At 36.6% G+C, this 17,562-nt stretch overlaps 1 long non-coding RNA gene across 1 annotated transcript; it reads right to left on the minus strand.

Annotated features, from left to right (window-relative positions):
* Window positions 1-5,360: 5,360 nt before the first annotated feature.
* On the minus strand, window positions 5,361-13,503 carry LOC140782219 (uncharacterized). The gene is made up of 2 exons (XR_012107837.1): window positions 13,082-13,503; window positions 5,361-5,534 (listed from the first exon to the last, which is right to left on the minus strand). It is a non-coding gene; the product is annotated as an uncharacterized lncRNA (long non-coding RNA).
* Between the last annotated feature and the right edge of the window lie 4,059 nt (window positions 13,504-17,562).

Raw genomic sequence — 17,562 nt, forward strand, 5'->3', positions numbered from 1 at the left:
GAGCCAAATCATGATAATTAAGCATGCCTTGATCTCTCTACTCAATAGCTAAAACCTAACCCTAGGGCTAAAAATATTTTTTAGCCTATGAGGGCCGTTATGGGCTGCATGGGCGTCAGTGACAACTGCGCAAGGTTGCTGGCTGGTGGTAATCGACGTCCAATGGGTCCTCGCAACGGTGAGCAATAGTGAAAGTTGAAAACCAAGCTCGAGCTCGGGTTGCTACAGTGGTAGCCATAGCACATTGCTAGCGGGTCCACCAACCTCGGTTGCTATAGTTTGTGGCCATGGCTTTACTATAGTGGAGTAGAGGCGGTAGAGACCCCCAACGAAGCCACCCGATATGGCTTGGCTTGAGTGATATCACCACGAGTGTGGCCGTCGGATTCGGCCATGCAACAATCTCTAGAGATTATGGTGGCCACCATTGGATGGCCATCAACCCACGGAAAACGATCGTGGCCGTCGTTGGTTGCTAGAAAGTCGGACCCAAGCCCACAAAGCTCAAGTCTGTTGTAGTGGAGAGAGTCACCGTAAGCGGTTTGTTGGCCATCTCCTATGGTTGCCGCCAGCTTAGCTCAGTTGTGGGGGTCTCGTGGAAGGGACTGGACGTGGTGATTTGGGCCGAGATTGCTTGGATCGCCACTAGTTGAAAACTAGGGTCTTCAGCCCTAACTTTCACCATGGTGGAGAAGACGACTTGAAAGCCACTACTACGGGTGACTCTAGCATGACTGAGGCAGCTGGGAGGGTCTATAAGGGCAAAGGGGTATCCACCATGGTTGAAGGAGGGGTTGAGGCTGCGAGTTGGGCCAGGTCGTCCCCTTCTTCACGTCTTGTATTATTCTCGCAATAGGGGGTCGTTTCGGCTGTGACAAGTAGCAAGGGCTAGTGGTGTAGTCTATCTAGGATAGCTGTTGTTGCTTCTTGGAGAACCATTTCGATCCTCTCAATGCTTTCCATGTCTTACTTCTTGTATCCGCGTATCTCCTTTATAGATTCACGTATTGCCATCGCCCACACGGGTGGCTTATCGCTTGTAGTTGCTGTTGGTGGTGGTGGCGCTGAGAAAACCTCCACGAGGATAGAAACAAGATCTTGATCCTCCATGGGTAAGGGTGAAAACGATTCGACGTAACCCGCTATCGTGCCCTATTCGGATCGAATTTGGATAAAAAAAATTTCTATTAGATACAGATACGGATTCGGATATAGATAGAAAGTTTTTTTTAAAAAAAACTAGATACAGATTCAAATACGGGTCGAATATAATTTTCGAATTCGGATATGGATATCGAATATCTGTTTATCTGCATATTTTTTGAAATGATTTATAATTTTTAGTTTGCTTATTTAAATAGTGAATATTGATATTGTTACTAATAATGTGTTGTATATTATTTGTAGAGATTAACTTTGCTAATTTTTATATGTATTTAACATGCAAGAAATTTATATTTTAATATTTTGTGTTAATTATCTCTAAATAAAATATTATAATTTATTTAAAATTCAATCAACATCCGTTTAAAATTCGATCATCTATCCGAAAATTATCTGTATCCATTTAGTTAGGATATGGTTTTAAGTAGTGCTATCCGTCTAATATCTATATCGAATTCTGTATCTAGACCAAAAATATGGATCCCAATATGGGTTACACATTATACAATCTATATCCGATTCATTTTCACCCCTATCCATGGGTGATTATTCTTCGTTTGTCTTCTTCGATCTCATGTTAACCATCAATCGAGGAACATCAACTCTGATACCAATGTTATGTTCAGATCAATCCAGATTAGGTTCATAAGATGACCACTCCTATTTATGGGAGTAAAGTCCTAGCAGATGGGATCCATAAGCAGATTATCCACTCTAATTCAAAATTAAAGACAATAAGTAAATTAAACCAGCTAGACTAGACTTGGTTGACTCGACCCATATGATCAGATCTTATCAATCCACTACGCTTCTAAAATCTTGTCCTCAAGGTGACTAATCATTCACATCATTGCACTCGTGCAGCCAATCGTGCCAATCAATGGACTCGGGTTCATCCTCTTCGAGTCCGCCTAAGAACATGACATGGACTAGCTGGCGCTTATATTTTATGACCGAGAGTAAAATGACTATCAAAGTAAAAACACAAGTTTTTCTTTCTATGCTCCTCCAAGTCATTGGGTAAAAAGTGGCTTGAGATATGTTGGCGATTGGGTTGAGCCATTTATGTGTATTGAGCTGAAATAGTAGGAGTCGGCTCAAGTGGGTCCTAGGTGAGTCACTTTCCTCCTTTCTATTTACGAAGTCGGTACGGCTGGTCCAACTTCGACTCCATCAGTACAGCTAGGGAGAAAATCTCATCATAAGTAGTGGGACTTAGAGCCTTGACTGCAGCATGAATGTCAAGCCTTAGCCCACTAATGTAAGTACTCTTTAGAGCCAACTCCGACCAGTTAGTGACTCGATTGCAGATTTATTTAAATTCCTCCTGATAAGCTTGAACTATTATTGACTGAGTCAACTTAGTCAACATAGCTTGGAAGTCTCGTACTGGGTCGGATCAAACCAAGCACAAATTGTATCAACGAAGTCCTACCAAGACTCGAATGGTCGAATCTACTCTGCTAAGTGGTACCACCTGATTGCCACGCCCTCTAGGTGAAATGATGCGAGCTAAACCTTCTGGTGGTTGGGTATGCCATGGTACATCAAAAACTGCTCCACTATGTAGGTCCAGTTTAACAAGTCTCCTCCTAAAAATTTTGAAAAATCAAGCTTGACAATCCAAACTTGGATCCATAATGTGGCCTGCCATCATGGGCCAAGTGAACTCATGATTGATGCTGGTCACATGGGTCATAGGCCCATGTGACAGGCTCACATCGTGCCTGGTCTACATACTAGTTCGGGTCAGTCTAATGGCGTAGGTCCACCAGGTCATTCCACCAATCATCCTCAGGCTCATACTTAGGCTCGAGGTCATGCTCATGAGCCCCAAACCGGTTCACATGAGGTGGTCGATCGATGCCGGCAGTAGCTAAGGTGCGTCACCAACGGGTCCACCGACCCCCGACAGCTACGGATGGGGCTTAAGGCCCCAACTATAATGGATCGACAATGGTAGAAAACCTCAATGAAGTCACCCCGACAAACGGGTAGCTCCCATTAGTGGTAACCATTGGACTCAACCACCAGGTGATAGCCGACTGTTGCAGTGGCCACCATTGGTTTGTCATCGACCCAAGGAAGCCAGCCGTGATCGCTGGTGATTGTGGAAGCGTCAGAACCGCAGGTACCAGCTGCAAGTTTGTTGAAGCGATAAATGTCTTCGACGATGGTCGTTCAGTCGGTGCTAGACCAAACGGTAGCCATGGTTCTAGTCTGAGGAAGATAGTGGGCGTGGCAATTTGGTGGGCATGACTGGATCACCATCAGTGGAAAACTAAAGTTTTAGGCCTTAGTTTCCACTGCATTAGGGAAGACAACATCGACCCTTGTGCTGATGGCTGCTCTGGCATTGCTGTGGCGATGGTCGGGGTCTGCATTGGTAGGAGGGCCTCTACTCAACCGGAGGAGAGGTTGAGGTCGCGGTTTGGGCCAGCTCGTCCCTTCCCTCACAGTTTGGATTATTCTCGCCATGGGGGGATGTTTCAACCGTGGCTGATAGCGCTGACAACGCAGGGTGGTAGTGGGTGACTAGTAGGGCCTCTACCAAAGCCTAGATTAAGCCCTTAAGGGAGGTTTGCATCTCTTTCATTAATTTTCTTAATAAAGTCCACATATTCTATCAAGGCTTCTGCCCACGCGAGTGGTTTGTCGCTGGCAGTTGTTGGTGGTGGAGTTGGCGCTAGAGAAATTCCCATAGGAACATAAATGAGTTCTTATCTTCCATGGTTGTTCCTTCTTCAATCTTGTGTTAATCATCGGCCAATGAATGGTGGCTCTGATACCACTATTATGAACTAGATCGATTTGGACGTAAGTAAATTATGATATTTTTGGAGGTACTTTGAGTTAAAGCTCTAATAGCTTTGGTTTCACGTGAATAAGAAGTCGAGGTGAAAAGTTAAAAATAAAACACTAGAAAAATGTTAGAACTAGATAAATTTGTAAAAATCTAACATTGCGGCGGTTATTAAAGGGTGGCAAACGACCACAAGTGGTAGTAGACTGCCGTAAAGTAGGGTGGCTTGTGGAGAAAGATAGTGTGCTATAGTTTGGGTGCTTTAAAGAGATCTAGGGCTACCATTTACTCCTGCAAAAATAAAGACAAAGACAATCTAATGACTATGATAAAACATAAAGGCAAAAATAATAAGTTAGCTAAATATTTAGTCAAAGAAAAAGCTAGCTAAACTCAATATTCATTAGACGATAATAATAATCCACCCATTACTACTCCTATTTATAATAGTAAAGTTCTAATGAATCCGACCCATTACTACTCCTATTTAAAATTAAAGATAATATGCAAATTAAACTAGCTAAACTTGACTCGATTGACTTGACCTGCATGAGAGGATCGTATCAATGGATTTTCCGGTCATCTCTATCAGGTCTTTACTGTTCTCTTTTGGAGGAAGAGCTCTTAATTAAATATATACATTTTTGACCAGATTTGAGTTCAAATTAATATCTAATCATCATTTTAATGAACTTCTAATCTGGGCAGCTCAAATGGAAGATGATGAAGACCACAACTTAGATATAAATTTGAGCTTCTTATTGCATGTCTCTTCTAGATATAAATTAGATTCTAAAACCAATACTGAGTTTAGAGAATCATCAAGGTAGTTTTATGGTATTTATGGGTAAAACTGTAACAAATATTCAATCACATACACATATGTTCATATACCAGTACACAAGTGAGCCTCATAAGGTATCCATTTATACTCAATCCTGGAAGTATTAAACAATACATCTATGACCATAAGATTACTATTAATCAGAATTAGATGTAATCGTAAATAACAATCAATTCAGAATCAGTGTTTGGTGCATCTGGATACATCTCAGAAGTCGAGGTATTGTACACCTAAAAGCATTTGCTCATGTCTACAATGAAGGAAGAACTCCTAGAAATAAACAGAGGTTAAATCCAACAAGCTGAATATGAGTTCCTCCATGCTTTGTGAGATGATTCATTCTGTTTCAAGATTTAGAAGCATGCATGGATCCAGAAGCTCCTGTATTCCTCTCTAATTCATCTCAGGCTAGCAAACAAGCAGCAGTTCGCCTAGGAAGCCTGGTTCGCAATAATGGCCATGACCCTTCTTGCCAACATAGGTATACACTAATGTAATATGACCCTCAAACATGAAACTACCATAAAAACTCTTGAATAGATCTATGACTTTGAAAATCGACGAAGATCAATATAATTAATGTCCAAAGTGTTGCACAATTGTACAGAAGTGTCGATAAATAACGATACATTGAAGAAGGTACCTCTGCTATTTTCAACTGCCCAGTAAAAAAAAAAGACTGTGCCCTCTAGTTAGTAGTCCAAGAGACCCATCCTGCAACTTCTAAATAGAAAATCCAGTTAACAGATGCAAAGAGAAATAAAATCAAACCAAAGAGAACCTTTACTTGAGAAGCACACAGAAGGTATACTAATAAGAAAGGAAATAACATCTGAAAAATGGAGCCACTCATCAATGCTCATATAAACTAAAGAAAGAAGAGAACAATAGTCTTATAAATACATATAAGCACAACATACTTGCAATAAGGTAATGCAGATGCCACATTCAATTGGAATTTCTGTTGTCTGCCACTAAATTTAAAGACGAATAGTGCTGGCTAAGCATCTAGAACAAATGAGCTGTGCAAGAAGATCAAAATCCAACATACATGACATGTGTGGTGACATTTCCGATATACAAAACACTGCACAAACAACACTAGCATCTAAACAAAAACAGCTTAGTGAAGGCAACATGTATGAGGACACACAGCAAAGTAAGAGACATGTAAGTCCCAAAATATCTTGCAGTTCCACCAGAAACTGTTGGATTTCAAAAAATATAGCCAAAAAAATAAATAAATAAACAACAAGAAAAAGGAAGTATTTGAGCTGTCAGAACAAAGAGGTCTACTAGAGCAAGAAAAAAGCTGTGGGGAAGAAAATCCAGAAAACTCTACCTACTCAATTTCTCATTAAAGATCAGCTTTTACCCACTCAATATCATTCTGCAAACATTTGCTTATTCCTCTGGTAACAAGCATTTTATCTATATATAAATGTAACCATACAAATGATCATATAATACAGAAGGTTTTGGCTTTTAGACACAATTGAATCAGAGGATTCTGGCCTTCCACAATCATGATTGATAAATAAATCAACATAACAAGGATAGTCCAGCCTACATTCTGAGAGGTCTGCTTAGGCAATAGCAATATAGACTCCTTGGTTACAGCTGGAGCATGCATTGATGGTTCAAGTGATAGCAGTTTACTGTGATTATACTGTGGTTCTGTTCCTGTATCTGTATGGGTTGTACGCAAGGGCTGAGATGAAGGATTCTTCAAGGGAACAGTCTGCGGAAGTTCATGTGGTCGTGAGAGGACTCACGGAGATGGTGCAGAAACTGAACTAATAGGAGAGTTATTTTGTAAAATATATTCTGATGTCTTAGGAGCTAATATACTTGCTGAAGTAGGCACGAACTTTGGTGCAATGTACTAGATGTGATCATCTAGTAACAGAAGATTGCAGTAAAGGAGGAGGAGGAATCTCTCACACATTCTAAAATCAGAAGGTAGAGATGCACAGGATATTGCAAAGGCTGTTGCATAGAATCAGGAATGGACAATCCAGGGTGGTGGCGAAACACAGGTGGTTGGTGCAAATGAGGTAATCTGCTTGATGGTGCATCATATACCTGCCAGTACATTGGTGAGGCTGCAAGTCCATAGCCATTTTAAGATGGAGGTGCAGGTAAGGAGCCCCATGATTCTAAAGTTTCAACTGACTTCTATGGAAATAATATCCGTTACAGTTCTACATCTAACCTAAGGCAAGCTTGAATTTGTTGGTACAGGATGTGAAACTGCATAAAAGGCACAAAAATGAGCCACAACCAGGGGATATTACACCAGATGCACAGCATTGTATAGTTTTACCTAAATAATAGCTGGCCTATTGTATATGGAAGTAGCTTGAACTGGCGATGAGGACTTATATTGCAACTCCGGCAGAAGTATAAATTTGTGGAATCACAGTGCAGCAAAATATCAGAACAACAATAACAACCACGACACAAATGATGATGAAGTAAAGCCTTCAATCCCAAATTTTTTGGGGGTCGGAAAATTGGATCCTTTTCCTCCAATCTCCATTCATCTCAATTTAGATAAAGTCAAATAATAAACAAATCTCAAAAGTACTAGATAGGTCATACTATGCAAAGAATGCTAGAATTGAAGAAAGTTCCACCTTTCGCTACTGCATCAGAGGTCAAATTTCTTTTCTATTCATGGATTCATGGGCATGCAAACCAGACTTTTCAGTTTCGGTTGGGGTATCGGCCGAAACGGGTTGGGATGGTTTGATGTCCCTACTCTCCCAGCCATCTCTCTTGCTCTCTCTCTCTCTTTTCTCTTTGTTTCTCTCTTTTCTCTTCTTTTCACCTCTTCCAAAGTTTCACCACTGACAACCTCAACCTTCTGCGACGTTCTCTGATTAAAATCTGACAACCTCAAGTGAGTTTTTTTTATTTCTTTTTCAGTTTTTAATTCTTCTCTCTCATTCCCTCTTTTTTTTCCTCCCACGATTAGCTGTAGTAGTTTCTGCATAGCAGCTACAGCAGCAGCAGCAAAGAGTTTGAGAGGGGGGAGGAAAGCGAGGAAAGAGAAGGAACAGAGAATTAAAAAAAATAAAAATAAAAATGAGAGAGGTTTTATTTTCTTAAATTTAAAATTAATTTATATTTTATTTTAATTTTTATTTATGTTTACTTATAGTGAAAAACTAAAAATTGAAATGGCTTTAAAAGAGAAGTCACATGATATCGACATCGGATAGCAACATTGCAGCACTATTGGATAAGATAAACGACGTGTTAAATGCAATTTGTGTGGAAAGAAAATGAATGGTGATGTCAGTTATATGAAAGAATATTTGGCTGGATGGCAAGGAAATGTGGCAACTTGTATTCAAGTGATTATGAAAGTTAGAAGACAAATGTTGGCTCATTTAAAAGATAAAAAAAGGATAAATAATCTACACAACGAAAACAGTCAATGGTTCATCAAAAATCGATGTATAACCATGTACACATTGATAATGATAATAGTGAGTAGAGTAGAAAGGATGATGAGGAGAGCAATGAAGGAGAGTAAAAATATATATAGAGAAGAAAGAGATGAGAAAAAGTAGTGGTGGTAACTTTCAAGTTTTAAATATCTAGATCAGTTCATATACAAGAAGAAAGAGAATATAGGGGCAGCAGTTCTACTCTTAGAACTCCTAATGTTATAACAGAATCTAAAGATATTAAACTAATAGATACTTATCTTTAGAGAAAAGGGGTCGTATACAGACTTCTATCAAAACAGTTTTCAAGAGAATTAAAAATATAAAAAAATAAATTAGTAGGGCTATCTCTAAATTTTTTTTGCAACTAATTTTTTTTCAATGTAGTTGATAGTTTTTATTATTACAATATGATTGATGCTATAGAATTAGTAGGCTTGGTGTTTCGCCTCCCAGTTCAAATAATATTGCCATTAAATATTTTGATTCAGAGGTAGATAAACTTTATACTTATATTAAGACATTTTAAAGGTACTGTGATGAATTTGGTTATACACTGATGTGAAATGGGTTAGGTTTACAAAGTAGAAGAAATAATCAATTTCTTGGTGTATTCAAGCATAAGAACAATATTTTTAAACTTTATGGATGCTATTGCTCATTTCAAAGGTGCATATTATATTTGTCAGTTGATAGATGTACAAAAAATAGGTGAAAAGAATAGTCAAAGTAATTATTAATAATAGAGCCAATTATAAAACTGCTGAAAGTTTAGTTACAGAGACCCCATTTATATTAGACCCTATGTATTGCACATTGTATTGATCTCATATTAAAAGATATTGTAAAAGAGTCTGAAATTGACATGGTCATACATGAAGGAGATTGACAATTTTTATATACAATCATGATTAGATTCTTAATTTTCTTAGACAGATGACTGATGATAGACATCAGACCCCGCCTCACTAGATTTATCACTCATTGTTTAGCATTAGAGAGCATCATGCACTACAAGAATGATATTATACGGATATTTACATCACATGAGTGGTTTATAAAAATTAAAAATATGAAACCTAAAGATAAAACTTTAAGTAAAACTTTAAAGAACATAACTTTTGAGAATACATTTTATGATGGTATTACAATTGTCACTGCAGTATTTGGGTCTCTTGTCAAGGTATTATGACTTATATACAGTGATGACAAGCTTAAGATAGGTTTCTTATATGAGACAATGAACATAGTAAAAAATCAATAAAAAATATAAGTAAAAGTTATATGAAGTGGTGGAAGATGATTAATTCCAAATAGCATAGACAACTACATAAAGATATGCACGCTGCTGATAGGCATGCTTTAATTTACTAATTTATTTTTATTTATAAATATTTAAAAATTTTGAATGCTTATAAAATTTAAATTTCTATAGAGTATTTTCTTAATACAAGATTTTAATTATTTACAAATGTTAATAATGATCTAAAATCTTGTTAAGAGTTAGGAAGGTAATCAGCAGGTTTGAGTCCGACAATCATAAACAAATCATTTGCAATAAAGACGTGAGTTATGATTTAATTAAATAATTCATTATTATTTGTTTTAAGTTTTAAACTTTAATATAATTAGTTTCTTATTAAATGTATGCGATAATATATTTCTTATTTCAGATGAAGAGATATAGATTCAGAGTTGGGTAATTCTGTATTGCTAAAATTGCTACAGTTATATCTCATAATACTCTAGCTGAATGATGGTCTATTTATGTATAGGTGTAGGCACCAAATTTGACATAATTAGTATAAAAAAATTTTAAATCAAACTGTCTTCATCATAGTATGAAAGAAATTAGATTACTTTCTCCTTAATCCACACCAAAACACAGGCTGATAATAGAAAGATTGGAGAAGTTATTTTTTTTAAATTATAATATAAGATTGAGAGAAATTTAAGAAAACGAAAAATGAGCATTTGATTAATTTAAATCATATTTTTAATGAAGAAGACCCTTGACTCTATAGATCAGAGAAGTAAATGACAGATTATTAGATAATAGAGATAACTCATAGTTAGATGTGATATTGGGGGAGACCACAACCAAAGAAAAGGCTAGTATAAGTCGTTCGACAGCAAGAGATATATATACTTACTAGTACCAATAATAATCTTGATGATACCAAAGTTCCTAGTATCAGGATCGGTATCGGCAATTCAAAATAATGATACGAATCGGCAGTATCGGCTGCTCTTGTCGGATTAAACTATTTTTTAATTATATAAAATTCTAAATATTATTTAAAAATGCAAAAAAAATTCTAAAAATTTAGAAAAAATGAGAGGAAAATAAGAAAATAAAAATTAATCACATATGAAGCCTAAAAACTTTTAAAATGTATTAACTTACTTAAAATTTAAAATTTTGATGAATATCAAGCTCTCTCTCTCCCCCTCCCTTCTCAAAATTTAAAACTTACTCAAAAATTACTCACAGAAATAAGGCTCCCATTTTTTCTTTACTTCTTCCCCCCTCTCTCTCTCAGGCTCTCAGCAACTGGTGTTACTACTTCCCACAGCAACAGCAACAGTAAAGGTCGTTGGATCTACTCGATGCAGGATGAGAAAGAGAAGTCGAAGGTCGAGGTCGTTGAATCTTCATCGAAAAATGTCGCTGAAGGTCGAGGTCGTCGGAGATCTACTTAGTTGCCGGTGGAAGAAGTGAGAAAGAAGAGAAAAAGAGAGAAAGAAAGAAAAGAGAGAAAAATAGAAAGAGAGGCAGCGGGACGAGTGGGGTCCCGGTCAGATCCCACCCGTTCTCGGCAGTTTTGGGTGAGATCGGCCATAAACGGTCGATACCCCAGTCAAAACGAGCTAATCGACTGGTTTTGGCCGAGATCGACAGAAATTGGGAACTATGAATGATACACATGGTGGTGAGATCATCTCATTTACATTCGCTGAGAAAAATCAATAAGGCATAGGGATTGAAAACAGATAAACAGATAATGTATATACATATCAGCGACGTTGTCGTGAAAATGTTGCTCCCTATGATTATGATCCATTTAACATTTATTATTTGGAGTCATCATAAGATTCTTATACTAGTTACTATCCCGAGTATCCTTAGACATAAAATTCATATGGTGATTATTAATTTCCTCAAACACAAGTCACATAACAAGATCCGTACAATATGAATAGTATATGGAATCACTTTTTTGAGCATATGCACTATTATTTATAAACTTATGGTAATTATGATGATAAAGACCACAAAAATTTATGAGCAGTTCGGGATTCATCAAACTTTTAACTTTTGAGTATGTTAAAACATTTTTAAAATTTTTAGACTTCATATGTGAGTAATTTTTATTTTCTTATCATTTTCTAAATTTTTAGAAATTTTTCTACATTTTTTAGTAATATTTAAAATTTTACGTAATTAAAAAATAATTCGATCCAATATAAGCAATGGATACGTATTGTTTTTTTTGAATGACCGTTATCGATCATGATATTGGAATCCTTAATGCAAACAATATTAATAAAAAGTTCCTTGTGGATTTTAGGAGTATCATGCATATGCAGTATGTTCCTTCAAATTGTAACGTTGATGGCAGCTATCCAGAAACTGTCATTGATACATTGATCCTTAGGTATTCCTTAGTTTCTACTGCGATTATTGTGGTATAGAATTTAAGGTAATCTTAGTCATATGTTTGATTATTGTCTAACTATTACTAGTTCGTATGGCTGAATGGATTAAAATGACAAATTTCAGATAACTCCATATTCATCTCACGCACTCAAGGTTTTGCAATAAGTTAAATTTGCCCTAAAGGCAAAGCCATAATAAAGAAGACATGAATCAAATAAAATCTTATGATATTGAAAAGCAGGTCCAATACACCATTTCAAAGCTATTCCAAGGCAAAGACATAATAGGGCTTAAAAAATTAAAAAGGAAAAAAAAGGAGATAAATATGATTGTCAAATACCACCCAACTTTCAAAAGATGTGAGGGTGACTCCTTGGCGACCAAAGAGGTCACGGAGTCAACTCTAAGCAATTAATTTTGCTAATAAAAAATATGCTAGTTGGAAGCCGGGTTCGATGCATTATTCAATTGTTAGGTTTCAAGTGGCTTAGTGGCTTGGCTCGATAGCTTAGCTTGGCTAGGGTTGACTCGATTCAATGGCTTGGCGATGGGTTGACTTTAAAGCAATGGCTCGATAGTGTTTAGTTTATAACAATAGCTCAACAGTGCAATGACTTGGAGTCTAATCTATACAGCTTAGCATGTTGGCTAAAACTTGGTGGAGCTTAAATATGTATCCAGAGTATTTCATCATTTGTCCGACCTATATCTAACATGTGAACTCTCAAATGATTAAAAAAAAACCCTCTTGTTGTCAAATAGCAAAAGCACCAGCTTCCTCAACTTTTAACTCTATGGTTTTAAGTGTCGACCAATGCTAATTCTGATACAGAAATAGACAGAAAAGTTGTGTGTTCAAGTTATCCGACCACTCAAAATTTATTAGGATACCAATATACTAGAAAGAAATTAAGTCAGTGCTACCTTAGTTTACAACATTACTACCAAGCCATGACATGTCTATCAGAAAGGGATAAAAGTAAAACTAACTATTACCATCCAGCCTAGCAAGCAAACCCACATCCCAAATCCATTCAAAACAAAATACTCAACAACCAAATCCTCCAAAAATCGCTTAAAAAATCCATCTTTCTCAACAGAGCCTCCAAATAGACAGGAACAAGATCACCCAAATTAGAGATAGGATGTACCATTTCGCAATCCGATAACAGATTCCTCGGTATCGATGTTATTGATGTTTAAGAGGATCCCTTGGCATCTGATCTCTCGCATGGGTGACAAGCTTATCGCACTCCCGTTCTAGAACTCGGCGGGCTGCAGACCTCGCAACCTCCGCCACCATTGCTCCTCGCTTCCTCTTCCTCTCTCTCCGGACACGTAGGAGACGTCGCCGTAGTACTTCTCCGAGTATTTGACCAAACTAGGCCTCCTCACAAACTCGTCTGCCCAACAGCCCAAGGTAGAGCAACTCTCAAAACCTTAAACTTGGTTCACACAGAGGTTGAAAGGAAAATCTGAAGCAGTTATAAAACATAAAATTGTCTCTCTAATTTAGATGTGGTTAGCATCAATCTAAAAAAATGGTATAATAATTATTTTAATGTGATATAAAGTGAACATAAAACAAGGAAAAATTAGCTTTTATCTTATCTAAGTTTATGGAATACATTTTGATATGACAAAGTGGAATGATGGGATGCATTGACTAACTCTAAATATACAATGGTTATATATTGATATTGTCTACATATGCAATAGTTATATATATCAATTTTTATATATACAATGACTACATAATAATATATAATGATCTTTATATATGCAACACACTCTAACACACAGTGAGTACAAAATGTCAGATTTTGTGGCATAAGAACATGTATCTTTTATTAAGTAACTCTCGTAGAGTTGGTAGGTATCTTCTCTATGACTAAGAAGGTCATGAGTTTAACTCCAACTCCAAATAATATTATAGAGAAATTATTTAGTGGTTTGATGACTTGGCTTAATGGCTCGGCTCGGTTGATAACTCGACAATGCGGTTAGTTTGAAGGAACAGATTGACAATGTGATAGTTTGGAGCAGGTCTCAGCGGCGTTTGCTTCGGAGCAATTATTTGACGATGCACATGACTTAAAACCTAGACTAAACAGCTTACTATATTGACTAAAAAGCTTGCTGAGGCATAAGTGCATTTATATCTAAAAAGGTTAGCTTTTTATCCGGCCCATATCTAAAAAGAATATGTATCGTTCCAGATTTTGGTTAGTGTTGCTCAAAAGGGGATTAGCTATCTGATATAAGTAAATTGTAATCAAAGTGCAATCAAATTGGTGAAAATTTTATTTTATTTTTTATGCAAAAATAAAACACATTGAAATGGAGCACTACTTTATTCGAGAGAAAGTGCTTAGTGAAGAAATTGAGCTTATGGATGCTCTCAAGAGAACTTGGGTGGATATTTTTACTATAGTTTTCCAAATGCTAAGTCCCAAGAACTTCAAAGAAATGTCAATTTAGTTATTCGCAAATTTGTACCAAGGGGGAGTATTAAAAATTATTGTTCTATTTGCTTATATTTTATAATTTATCATGCTATTTCTCTTATATAATTGGTGTAATACTATTAAGATTATTTTGATAGTTCTCATATTTACTAGGAGCACTCTAGGAATAGCTTATATTTGCTAATTAGTGATCTTGTTTAGTCGTCTAAATAAGCAAGCTATTGTATGCAAGAAACTCGAGTGTGTGAGAGCCTCTAAGTCATCTTCTTCATTAATGTTATATTAGATAACAAGAGAAGAGAAGATAATCTAATCTTTGAGAAGATGAGAGACCTTCTATTCTACCTCTTACTTCTTTTATGAGCTTGTCATAAGTTTAGTTTTTCTATTTCAAGACTTAGCATTTTGGTTCACATCTTAATTGTTGTTCCTTGAGGTGAAAGTTATGATCTATATACATTAAGTGTTTGCTTGGTTGCTTTGTTGTGAAGTTATCTTTTATATTCTTGTTTTAATTTATGGTTGTGCAATTTTGATCGTACAGGAAACCTTGAATTCCTACACTTTGAGGAAATAAGGTGCTTAGATTTGAGGCATCAATTTTCTCTTCACTTTTGTGGAGACTATAAGATGGTATATAATATATCCAAAATAGATCTTCTTGGTATGACTTTGAGGAGCAAATTATTTATGTAAAATAAGTTTCCAAGGAGTCCTAATTTGGTCAAATTAAAACTCAGACTTCACCTATGTGAAAATACAACAAAATTGACATAACTTTATAGAGTTATGAGGGTACCTACTTGTAATCTAAGAGGTCACAAGTTTATGTCCAACTCCAAGTAAATTTGTTGTGGGCAAATTTTTTAATTATTGGTGCTTAGCTTGGTTTGGCGGCTCTGTTCAATTCAATGACAAGCGGTGTGTTGATTTGGCGGAGCAGTTTAGCAGCGTGATGGCTTGGAGTAATGAAATAATAACTCAGCGGTACAACAACTAAAACTTAGACTAGATAATTTTGTATGTTGGCTAAAAAACTTAGTGGGGCCTTAGTATCTTTGTGTCAAGGGATTTGATATTTTTTTGTCTAATCTTAGTTCAGGCTTTTGAATGATTAAAAAAAGGTACAATAAAAAAGAGAAAAAGAGGACGAACAAGATAAACTAAGCATATTCAAATGCTTAATTGAATTTGTATGTAAGATGTGGGTTAATGCTTAGCAATAATGTCGACAAAAAACATCAAATAGGTCTTTAGATTAACTAATTAATTAGGTTGCAGCTAAAATATTAACCCTTATTACTTATAAAGCTAAAGTTGAAAGGTTTCACTATAAACCACTCATGATTAGAGTGAAATTTGAAATCTTGATCTCTGTTACCATAAGTTATGACACTAATATCATTTATTTTAAAAGTTGTAAAAACCACATAGTTTATGACTCATGATTAGGAGTGTAAATGAGACAAACTTGAGCAAGCTGGGTCTAGCTCAACTTGGCTTGATATGTATTTTATCTTGGCTCGGGCTCGGCTCAAGCTCGTTTTGAGTTGAAAATTTTAGCTCGGCTCGCCAACTTGTAAACTGAATGGGCTGGGTTGTAATCTCATGGACCTTCCTCAAGGTGGAGAATGAGATGGATTTGGTGGTGAAGAAGGAGATGGCTGCCACCGGCATCACCTCGGTGGTGAAGATGGGGTTTTGGTGGAGTCTACAAAGGGTTGTCATCGGTGCTTCAGTGGTGAAGATGGAGATAGTCGTTGCCGGTGAGTTAGTGGCTAGTGAAGATGGGAGGAGACTAGAGAGTAGAGAGGCGATGAAGATAGAGATTGCCTCAATAGTGAAGATGGAGATGTTAGTGAGCGGTGAGTTGGTGACAGGCGGTGAGAGATGAAGATGGGGTTTAAGTGAAGACTAGAGAGGGTCGTGTTATGGAAGGTCTAGAGTAGCGCTGATGGGGATTGGTGATAGGCAACACCGTAATGGGTTTGGGACTTTAGGGAGAAGCTAGGGTTTGTTCTTTATTTATATAGATTATATCAACCGTTGGGTCTAAGATCCAATCTAAACCTTATATATATATATATATATTAATACGAGCCTAATCAAGTGGAGCTTAAGCGAGCCAATGCTGGCTTAGCTTGATAATTTTTTCGAGCCTAAAATCTTGGTTCGACTCGGCTCCTTTAGAGCTCAAGGAGAGCACATAAGCCTCATGAGCCTATGAGTTTTTTTTATAGCGCTACTCATAATAGAACCCCACAAAAATAAATATGAATATATTTATTTAATAGATGTGATATATCTTTGTCATATAAAATTCAATCAGTATTATTTAAAATACGTGGAAAGCTTATCTAATACCTTATAATATTATTTTTAATTTATATCTTCAAATTTGACTTATGTTTAGTTAAATATAACCATAAGAGATAAAATTGTATAAATAAAATTATAAGAGTGAAGTGAATTTATCAGAATCACTGATAACTGATAACTGATCACTGATCACTGATCACTAATCACTAATCACTAGGAGATAAAATATACCTTTAATTTAATAAGGGAGTTATTTGGTTAATATTTCTCATGGGAAAGAGATGCCTTACCTTGGAGCTTCCTTATCCTTCTCCCACAATATTCCCATCATTCCCCCCAGCTCATACTTTCCATAGCATCCACTCTGGCATTTATTTCCGACCACATTCCAATCCATCGTCATCCACTATACTACTTTCTGAAATTACCATAACACCCCCCGTTGAGCTGTACCCAATCTCCCAACGCAACGGTCACATGGGCCGATTCTCCGTTCCCCTCGAACGAGGTAGTAATAACGGGCGATTTACGAGGCTATTTGGGTCACTTTCCTGAGCACGTTTGCAGCACAGCACGTTGAACTTGCGCCCGCGGTGCAGCTTCGTCACTCTACGTAAAATGACGAGAACACCCTTTCCGTGAAGCGTGCAGGTGTAACCTCGACCACGTTTAGTATAACCGATCTCATCGTCATTTCCTTTTTTTTTCATTCTTATGTGAATAATTCATATAAAATCATGGAGGGTTTCCATCTATTATATTTTCTATTATCTTATTAGTCCCACAAAACAATAACGCTGGTTATTCATTTTCATTTAGACTGAAATGATTATGAGAAAATAGAA

The sequence above is a fragment of the Typha latifolia genome, chromosome 2, assembly GCF_019914945.1.
Source record: "Typha latifolia isolate L0001 chromosome 2, TyphaL0001v2, whole genome shotgun sequence".
Taxonomy (NCBI): Eukaryota; Viridiplantae; Streptophyta; class Magnoliopsida; order Poales; family Typhaceae; genus Typha; species Typha latifolia.